Source organism: Octodon degus, unplaced genomic scaffold (genome assembly GCF_000260255.1).
Source record: "Octodon degus isolate 3935 unplaced genomic scaffold, OctDeg1.0 scaffold00049, whole genome shotgun sequence".
In the NCBI taxonomy this organism is placed as follows: Eukaryota; Metazoa; Chordata; class Mammalia; order Rodentia; family Octodontidae; genus Octodon; species Octodon degus.
Genome location: NW_004524625.1, coordinates 2,990,265 through 2,999,635, shown reverse-complemented (window position 1 = coordinate 2,999,635; position 9,371 = coordinate 2,990,265).

Genomic DNA, 9,371 nt, shown 5'->3' with positions numbered 1-9,371 from the left:
GCTTATTCCACTGAGCCATCTCCCTGCCCCCCCCCAGCATTTTTTTTGCCTTTTATGTGTTTATATATAATCATAAATGTATAAATGAATATTTATATCCAAAGTGAATATCCAGAAATATATACTCAAAAGTTATTTGATCATGAAGTATATAATCAAAACAGTGCAGAGGTATTAATAGAGTGTGATAATACTTTCTTAGGAGTAAATGGGGGTTTCAGGACCCCATGAGCAAAGAACCCCAGTAGCTGAGTGATCAAAGACAGGAGAGGAGGCCATGGCTGAGGCAATATCCTGCAAGTGTTCATCAGCAGTGGGGGAAAAGAGGCAAAGTGAAGAAGGCAGAAGCGTGAATTAATTAATTAATTAATAAGTTAATTTTTGAGAAGAGTGACAAGACTATTCAGGAGGGGAAGGACAGTGTTGTCACAAATAGTGCTAAGACAGTTGGATATCCACAGGCAGAGGAAGGAAAAGACCTGCCACAAGAAACAAAATAACTCAAAATAGATCCTAGACCTAAGTGTAAAGCTAAAACTATAAAATTTTTAGACATTTATGTAAAAGTGGTTATTTGTAATCTTGGGATAACTTTCTTAACAACATCGGAAACACAGCCATAAAAAGCAAGAAAAAAAAAGATAAATTAGACTTCATAATTAAAACTTTTGCTGCAAGTGATACGAAGAAAGCAAAAAGACAATCCATAGCATGGGTGAATGTATTTGTAAATCATATATCTAATAAGACGCTTGTATCCAGAATATATGAAGAACTCACACCTCAATCGTCAAAAGACAACTGAAGCTGAGTGTGGTGATGCATGCTATAATCTCAGCATTTGGGAGGCTGAGGCAGGAGGATGAAAGCTTGAATTCTGCTGGGGCAACTTAGCAATTCTGTCTCAGAAATGGGTAGGAATATACCTCACCTCAATGTAAAGGCCCTAGCTTCAATCCCTAGTATCACACACCACACCACCTCTACCGCTACCACCACTATCACCACAATGGCAAAAACCCAATTAAAAACTCAGCAAAGAATCTGAACAGACATCTGTCCAAAGGAGATATGCAAATGGCCAATATATACATGAAAAGACGTTCAACACCTTTAACCTTTAGAAAAATGCAAATGGAAAATACAGTGAGTACAGAGCCGGGAGCTAGTTCAGGGGTCTAAGAACCTGCCTAGGCAAGCACCAAGACCCATGATTGATTCCTTGTACCACGTGCCTTGCCGGCCCTGCCCCAGGCACAATGAGCCAACCACCAAGATTAGGCATCATGGCACACATCTGTAATCCCAGCGCTGGAGAGGCAGAGATAGGAGGATCACTACAAGTCCGAGCTGCATAGCGAGACCCTGTACCAAATACATAAAATTTAAAAAAAAAGATTTAAAAAATACAGTGAGTGCCGCTGTTCACACATTAGAGAATGGCTATTGTCATGGTTTGTGCATAGGTGTTGCCCCAAAGCCTCAAGCAGTCTTGGGGAGGCTTCTGGAGTTTGTGATTGATTATTGTGGGTGTGGATGCTGCACCTGCCCTTGGGCAGGTAATTTGCGTTTCAATGTAAGGTGGAAAGAGAAGCTAGCTGCCTGAGCTGCTGCTACTCCTCCCTTTTTGCGGTCTTGCTCTTTGTCTCCACCATGAAAGGTTGCTTTCTGCTGTGTGCTGCTCTGCCTTGGAGCCAGCTGAGTGTGGACTGAAGCCTCCAGTAACTGTGAGCTAAATAAACCTTTCCTCCCTTCATTTTGGGTGTCAGGTATTTGTCCCAGCAAGGAGAGAACAGTAACTAAGACAGCTATAATCAGAAAGACAGTAACAAGTGTTGACAAGGATGCAGAGAAACTAGACCTGCTACACAGTGCTTGCTGGTATGTAAAATGATGAACAACTTTGAGAAAACTTTGTAGCTCATCAGAATACTAAAAACAGTTATTTTATGACCTGGGAAATCTACATCTGAGTATATACCCAAAGAATTGAAAACATTTATTAAGAAAAAAATACTTTCACAGAGTCTGCGTAGCAGCATTATTAAAAATGTTCAAAAAGGAGCCGGGGAGATGGCTCAGTGGAATAAGCGCTTCCCTGGCAAGTGTAAGGGCCTGAGTTCAATCCCCAGTTCCGCCAAAATAAATAAATAAATAAATAAATAAATAAAAATGTTCAAAAAGAGAAAAACAAACTAAATGTCCATCAGCTGATAGAAGGATTAAAAGGTCATCCATCCATCTATACAATGAAGTAATAAGAAGGAAAGAACCTTGTGTACTGGCGCACGCTTATGATTCTGGCGCTCTGGGAAGCTGAGGCAGGGAGATTAAAAGTTCAAGCCAAACCTAGACAGCTTAGCTAGACCTTGTCCCAAAAATTTAAAAAAAGCAAAAAAACAAAAGAGCTGGTGATGGAGCTCAGTGCAAAAGCCTGGTTCAAGCTCCAGTATTACAGGGTTGAAGGTGGGGAGAAGGAATAATAGGCAAATCTATAGAGATTAAAAAGTAAATTTTCACCTGTGGCTGAAAGAGGTAGAAGGAATAGGCAGTGAGTGCTGATGGGTCCAGGGTGTGTTTCGGGGATTATAAAGTGTTCTGAAATTAGGTTATGGTGATGACTGCATAGCTCTGGATATACGAAAAAAACCTCATTAAGCTATATACTGCAATTGGCTGAACTGTGTGGTATGTGATTTATCTCTTAACAAAGCTGAATTTAAAAAATACAGTACCATGTTGGAAAATTTAGAAAATACCAAAAATAAAAAGCAGGATGAAAGGAAATCACTCAAAGTCCCACCAAGTGCTAATATTCATTGTCACATTCAAGTGTATGTTTTCTCAGTATTTTATCAGAGAATTGTTTTACATGATAGAACTAATATTATCTTTATTTATTTATTTATTTTTTTTTGGTGGTGCCAGGGATCGAACTCAGGACCTTGTGTTTGCCAGGCAAACACTTATTCCACTGAGGTATCTCCCCGGCCCCTAATATTATCTTTAAATTTCATATTCTTTTAAAGAATTTCTCACATTAAAAATACAAATTTGTTAATAGTTACACCACAGTTTTGTACATATGCCACAATTTACTTAATTCTGATATATCTATTTGACTATCCCTGTATATAGATTATTTTCAGTGCCTCTACAGATGTTCCTCAATTTACAGTGGTTGACTCTATTATGGTACAAGAATGTACCTGTGCAAGTATTCTTTTTCTTACTTCCACTGCAGTAGTGAATAAGTTACATTACATAGACCACATTTTAGAATAAAATAGGCTTTGTGCTAGATGGTTTTGCCCAACTATAGGCTAATGTAAGTGCTCTGAGCACATTTAAAGTAGCCAAGGCTAAATTCTGATGCTCGGCAGATTATGTACATTACATGCATTTTTGACTTAAATTGTTTTTATTTATTGTGATAAACAGGATTTACTAGATATGATCCCACACAGTAAGTTGAGGAACAACTGTACCTATTTTCCAACTAGGAAAAAAGAAGCCAAATTTTGAAATTTTTTTTTATCATATTCCATTGAAAGTTCTTTTTGCTATTTTGCAAGATGACTAATGAAATCCAAATTAGAATCCATTTTTTCCACATGACATATGTATTACCATTTCATAGGTGCAGTGGCCAGGCAGGTAGCTTGGTGGTCCAAGTGCCTGCTTGGTAAGTATAAGGACCTGGGTTTGATGCCCGGTACTGCATGCTGTGCCAGCCCCATGCCAATCGGGCACCGAAACCGGATGTGATGGTGCACACCTATAATCCCATGGCTGGGGAGACTGAGACAGGAGAATCACTATAAGTCTGAGCTGTGTAGTGAGACCCTGTACCAAATAAAGAAATAAAAGAATATAGATACAGATATATGCAAAGGAAAATTCGAAAACATGAAAAACAGATATGTGAGGTCACCAAAGGTTAAGTGATCTTATGACTTTTATACTTATTTTATTGATTCAGAGTCAGACTCATAGTGATCCTCCTGTCAGCCTCCCAGTCGCTGAGATTACAGGTGTGCACCACATCACCCAGTTGCAGTGACAGGCATGGGACACCTAGGGTTATAGGGCAACATGCATGCGGTACCGAGGACTGAACCTGGGTCTTTGCACTTGCTAGGCAGGTGCTTAGACTGATTAACTATCGCCCCAGCCTGTGATCTTATGGTGTGCAAGTTACCTCTTGGCCTTTCTTCTGATCTGGTCAACAGTGATATCGATTTGTGCTACTAGCTTGTGCCCTCCTGGATATGGTTAAGGCAGCTCCTCAACACTTTTGCAAAACCTGAGTAAGGAAAAGTCTGTTTACGTGGGGATCAGCAAAAATAAGTTGAACATCTATTGTATGCCGGGAGTTAAATGCACTGTAAGGAATACAAAGTAGAATAGCATATAGCTCCTATTTATGAACCAGGTAATAATTTAACTGGTAAAATAAATAGGACATGACACACTAACAAAGCAAGCTAGCAAATTCACTTTTTAATTTGTTTTTCAGTTTTGGGATACCTCCACTCTGAGCTATATCCTCAGCACTTCAATTTATTTATTTATTTATTTATTTTATTTTGAGATAAGTTGTCACCCAGGCTAAGCTCAAACTTGCAGTCTTCCTGCTTCTATCTACCTAGTATGCCAGGATTAGAGGTGTGTGCCACTGCCTCTGTGTCAGAAATTACTCAAAGCAATAGAAGAGGATAAAAAAGCTGGATGCAACAGATAATTAAAATAGCTAACACTTATACATTTGCTCTCTACCTGGCACTGTTCTTAATACTTTTCAGGATTATCTTTTGAAATCTGATATTCCTATATGTTCTACTTTTAGCCTTCATCTACAGATGATGAAACTGACACAGATTCCTGGTAGCAAAAGGTATGCAGCTGAGTAGAGGCTGGAATCCAGGCTCTTTATTGCCAGGGGCATTCTCAGTAGTTCTGATACCAGTGGCCCAGCAGAAGCTCAGAGGAAGGGGCTGTGCTGGACGGGGGAGATTGTGGGTACCACACAGCCTCTGCAACTGGGGTGTAGGAATGAGGCTTAAGAGGTCCACGGGCAGTTAGGCGCCTAGACAGTTTTAAGCAGTGGCTTGACAGCTACATCTGTGGAAGGGAAAACAGTTGAGTGTACTAGGAAAAAGTAGACTGGTGGCTCCCGAAGAGACTGTCACAGTGAGCAGCAGTAGCACTGGAGAGAAAAGGGCAAATTTATAGACAGTTTATCTGTAGAATCAACAGGACTTCAGAGAATCTGGGAAGGAGGTTTGAAGGAGAAAGAGAAGCTAGATTTCTAGCCATCCCCAGTTGCTGGGAAGACCAGCAGATTAATCTGGCTGCAGTTGGCAGATGGAGGTAGTTTGTCAGACTGCAAGGCAGAGAAAGCATTTTTGGGTAACAAATCAGGCTCCAACAGCTTGAAAACAGAGGAGAACAGCAGGCAGAAAGAAACATTCAGAGTGGCTGAACTTGTGTGCAGATATGGGGCGTGGAGGACAATTATCATAATGAGAATGGAAAGGTTGGGGCCTAATATACCATCAGGAGGGCCTCAGTGTTTATACTAGTGACAGTAAAAGTGTTCAAAAGAAAGGAATCAAAGGTGCAAATCCATGAATTAGAGAAAATAGATTTCTTTCTTTTTTTTTTTTTTTTTTTTTGGAGTGGGGCAGGGAAAAGAAGAGAGAAGAATCAGACACATTGCTTAGGAGTCTATGGCAAATAACTGTGCCAAAAGCTGAGACAGTCAAAATGAATTGCAAGCCAGGTCTGGGGCAGTTGTAACACTGTTCCCTGAGAGAACTTCAAGGCTCTTTGTTTTGTGGAAACCAGAGAAAAATTGAGGTTTACTGGGTTGGTGTCAGAGCCTAAAACATGCCCCCTAGGAGTTAAGTCACCATACATATGACCAAAGCCACCCAACTCTTGATTAATGACCTGGAAAGATGTACAAAGTAACTTCCAAGGGGTTGAGTATTCATTGATTTGCCCTAACTTGTTTCATTTTATTTATTTAGCAGAACCGGGAATTGAACTCAGGCCCTTGCACTTGCCAGGCAAGCACTTATTCTACTGAGCCATCTACCTGGTCCACTAGTTTCATTTTAAATGAGGTTATAGAAACACCAATAGTAATAAAGACTAAAAACACTAGACCTATAAACAGGAATTCTTTCTTTCAACATTGCCTACAGGTCAAGCTTTCTCTGTCCTTTAACCCAGAACTTTAGATTTTGAATCAGGTAGGATCATGCTTTACTTCAGGTGACAGAAAATCAATTCTAGGGTCTTGACCCTAAAAAGGATATTTTTCTCAGCTGGTAGACAGCTTAGGGCACTACCTCAGCTGCACAATGCCAGAAACCTTGGTCTTCCTGCTCTTTGCATATGACCTTAATCACTCCTGGTCACAAAATAGCCACTTCTTGTCCAAATCTCTCAACTTTAAGAAAAGAAAAAGGCAAGGGCCAAAGGTAGAGTGTCTGCAGGGCCGATTCATTGTCATCAGGAAAATAATAACCTCTCCAGAACCCCTATTCAGTGATAACTGTTTAGATGTTTGCTCAGAACAAGGGTCTCAGGAGCAATAATAGAAAGTCTAGGAGGCCAGGCAAGAGTCTAGGAGAGGAGCTACTTTGGTTGGCAATAGTATCCTTCCAAACAAAATTGACTTCTGACAAGAAAGAAGCAGGGGGCAAAGGTACTCAGCAAGCAGCTGACAGGATTCCCCAGTGACCTACACTCCAACGAGCTTTTAAAAAGCCATACTTCGATATTTTATAAGAACCTCAAATTCAGTGTGTCTGGAGTGATCTCATTTCCCTTCCACACTGGGTCTCTTTCAGTGGTTTCTTTACTACGGTGAAATTTACAACCCATGATCTAATTTGCTGAAGAAAAGAAGCCTTGAGTGCTCTCTCTCCCCACCCAGGACGTCCAATCAGTAATCAGCTGTGTTGGGTCTTTATCTGTCTTCTTTCCTCCTTCTCACACCACCATTGTCTCAGTCCTGGCCAGCACACCTGTGTCCTCATAGCGCGAGGAGAATCTTGGCCTAGCCTAACTCACAACTTCGCAACCTTGGAGTTGCCAGAGGGATCTTTCTTAATCTCAAAACTATTAGTGTCCTTTTTTAAGTCAGTAACTTTCAGTCATTTTCCACCACCTGTTAGATAAAGTCCAAACTTACTAACAGGAACAGCAAAGCTCTGTAACCCAGTTCCCGTCCACACCTTAGGTCTTGTCCCACTTCTGAAATATTTTCTGTTCCCTAAAAGAGCTTCTCTTAGCCCTGGTTTTTGTAAACAGTTCTCTTCCTCCTGAATCTCCCCTTTCTTTCTACCTACCCCCTTTGCTTTTTCTGATCTTTCAGTCTCTATTTATTTAGCAGAAGGATGTTTTCATTGACTGCAGTATGATCATACAGTTGGATAATAGAAGTTATAATGAAAGACTCTCAGAACTCTTGAGGAAAAAAGAAAAGGAAGTTGCGGAAAATAATCACAGTAGAAGACAAGGCTTCCTCCATGTTTCAGTTACTCTTCTCCCTCATTGCTCGGACAAATACCTGATGCTCAAAATGAAGGAAGGAAAGGTTTATTTAGCTCACAGTTACTAGAGGTTTCAGTCCATACTCAGCTGGCTCTAAGCAGAATGGCACAGTATGTGGCAGAGAGCAATCTTTCATGGTGGTGGCAAAGAGCAGAGAGCAAAAGGGAGTGGCAGCAGCTCAGGCACCTAGCCAGCCTCTGACTCCTTCTTAAATTATAATGCAAATTGTCTGCCCCAGGGCAGTGCAGCATCCACATGCACAATAATTACAAACTCCAGAAGCTGCCTCGTGACTGCATGAGGCTTTGGGGGATACCTGTACACAAACCCTAACACTCCAGAAACCTCTCCCTAGTCACTGGTTGTAACCCTTGTCTGTCTGCACTGTAGTCATCAGGCTCACCATCTTTTCTCCAGCAGACCAGTGGCTCTCACACGTTACATCGGAAAAGGTTTGACTACAAACCTAAAGGAGCAAAATCTCTAGTGGCCTTACAGGAACCTCGGGTTCAGTAAGGATCGGGGTGATTGTGAGGCAGATGGTCCAGGAACCATATCTTGAGAAACACTGGAACAGGCTCTAGACAGGCACCATGCAAAAGAAGTGTCCTGAGACTGGGTGTGGTGACATGCATCTGTAACCCCAGCACTTGGGAGGATCACTACAAGTCTTACCTGTGTAGTGAGACCCTATAGACCCTGTACTAAATACATTAAAAGGAGAGAGGAGGAGGAAGACGAAGAAGAGGAGGAGGAGGAAGAGGAGGAGGAGGAGGAAGAGGAGGAGGAGGAAGAAGAGGAGGAGAAGTGTCTTGGTCCCCCGAGTGTGTGTCTATTCCTTAGTACAAAGCCAGGTACAAAATGAGTCATCTATTTAACTGAACGGTTTCGTCTTCCTCTCCTCTATGGTGATCATCATGCACAGTACTGATTACTAGTTATAGGGTAGTATAGGCTTTGAAGTCAGATAGGTAGATGGATCAATTGATCTATTTGTCAGTATTGCCCCAGTTGTTCTCCATTGTCTATGGACCGAAGTTCCAACTCTCTGATAGGCCTGTGATTAGAACCCAGCAGTACCTTATTTTCTCTGAGATTTTGAGCAATAGGCTTCAACTGTGTATGGTCAGGATCCCTTAGCTGCAAAATTAAGCTAATATTTATACCGATTTCTAGGTGTAAATAAGCTAATAAGTCCAATTAGGAAAATGTTGGACCCAATAGTAAGAACTCCATATAGGGGATGGGGAGATGGCTCAGTAGAATAAGCTTAAGGGCCTGAGTTCAATCCCCGGTTCTGCCAAAAAAAAAAAAAGAAACTCCATATATAATGAGTTTATTTATTAATATTTTTGTCACTGCTACTAGTATTCATGAAGTGCATGCTAAATTCTAGTCCCCTGAATATTTTTCCCCAAATATTTTTATATGTATTATTTAATTTTTCTAGTTGCCCAAAAAGATAGTCTCATTTTATAAATAGTAAAATCAGCACCTGCTTCAGCAAAGCAGGGCCTGGGGATCGATCCCGGGCATGTGGTGCCTGCCCCGCCCCCTGGGGTACCCTAAAACAGTGACTGAAACTGGGTGTGGTGGCACGTGCCTGTAATCCCAGTGCTTGGGAGGCTGAAAACCGGAGAATCACTACGAGTCTGGTCTTCGTAGTGAGACCCTGTAGACCTGTCCTAAAATACAAAAATAAATAAACAGTAAAAATCAAGACTTGAACAAATTAATTCATATTAGGCTAAAGCAAGTAGAAGAGATGAAGTGCAAACGTGGTTTAGAAAGAAACTTTTCAG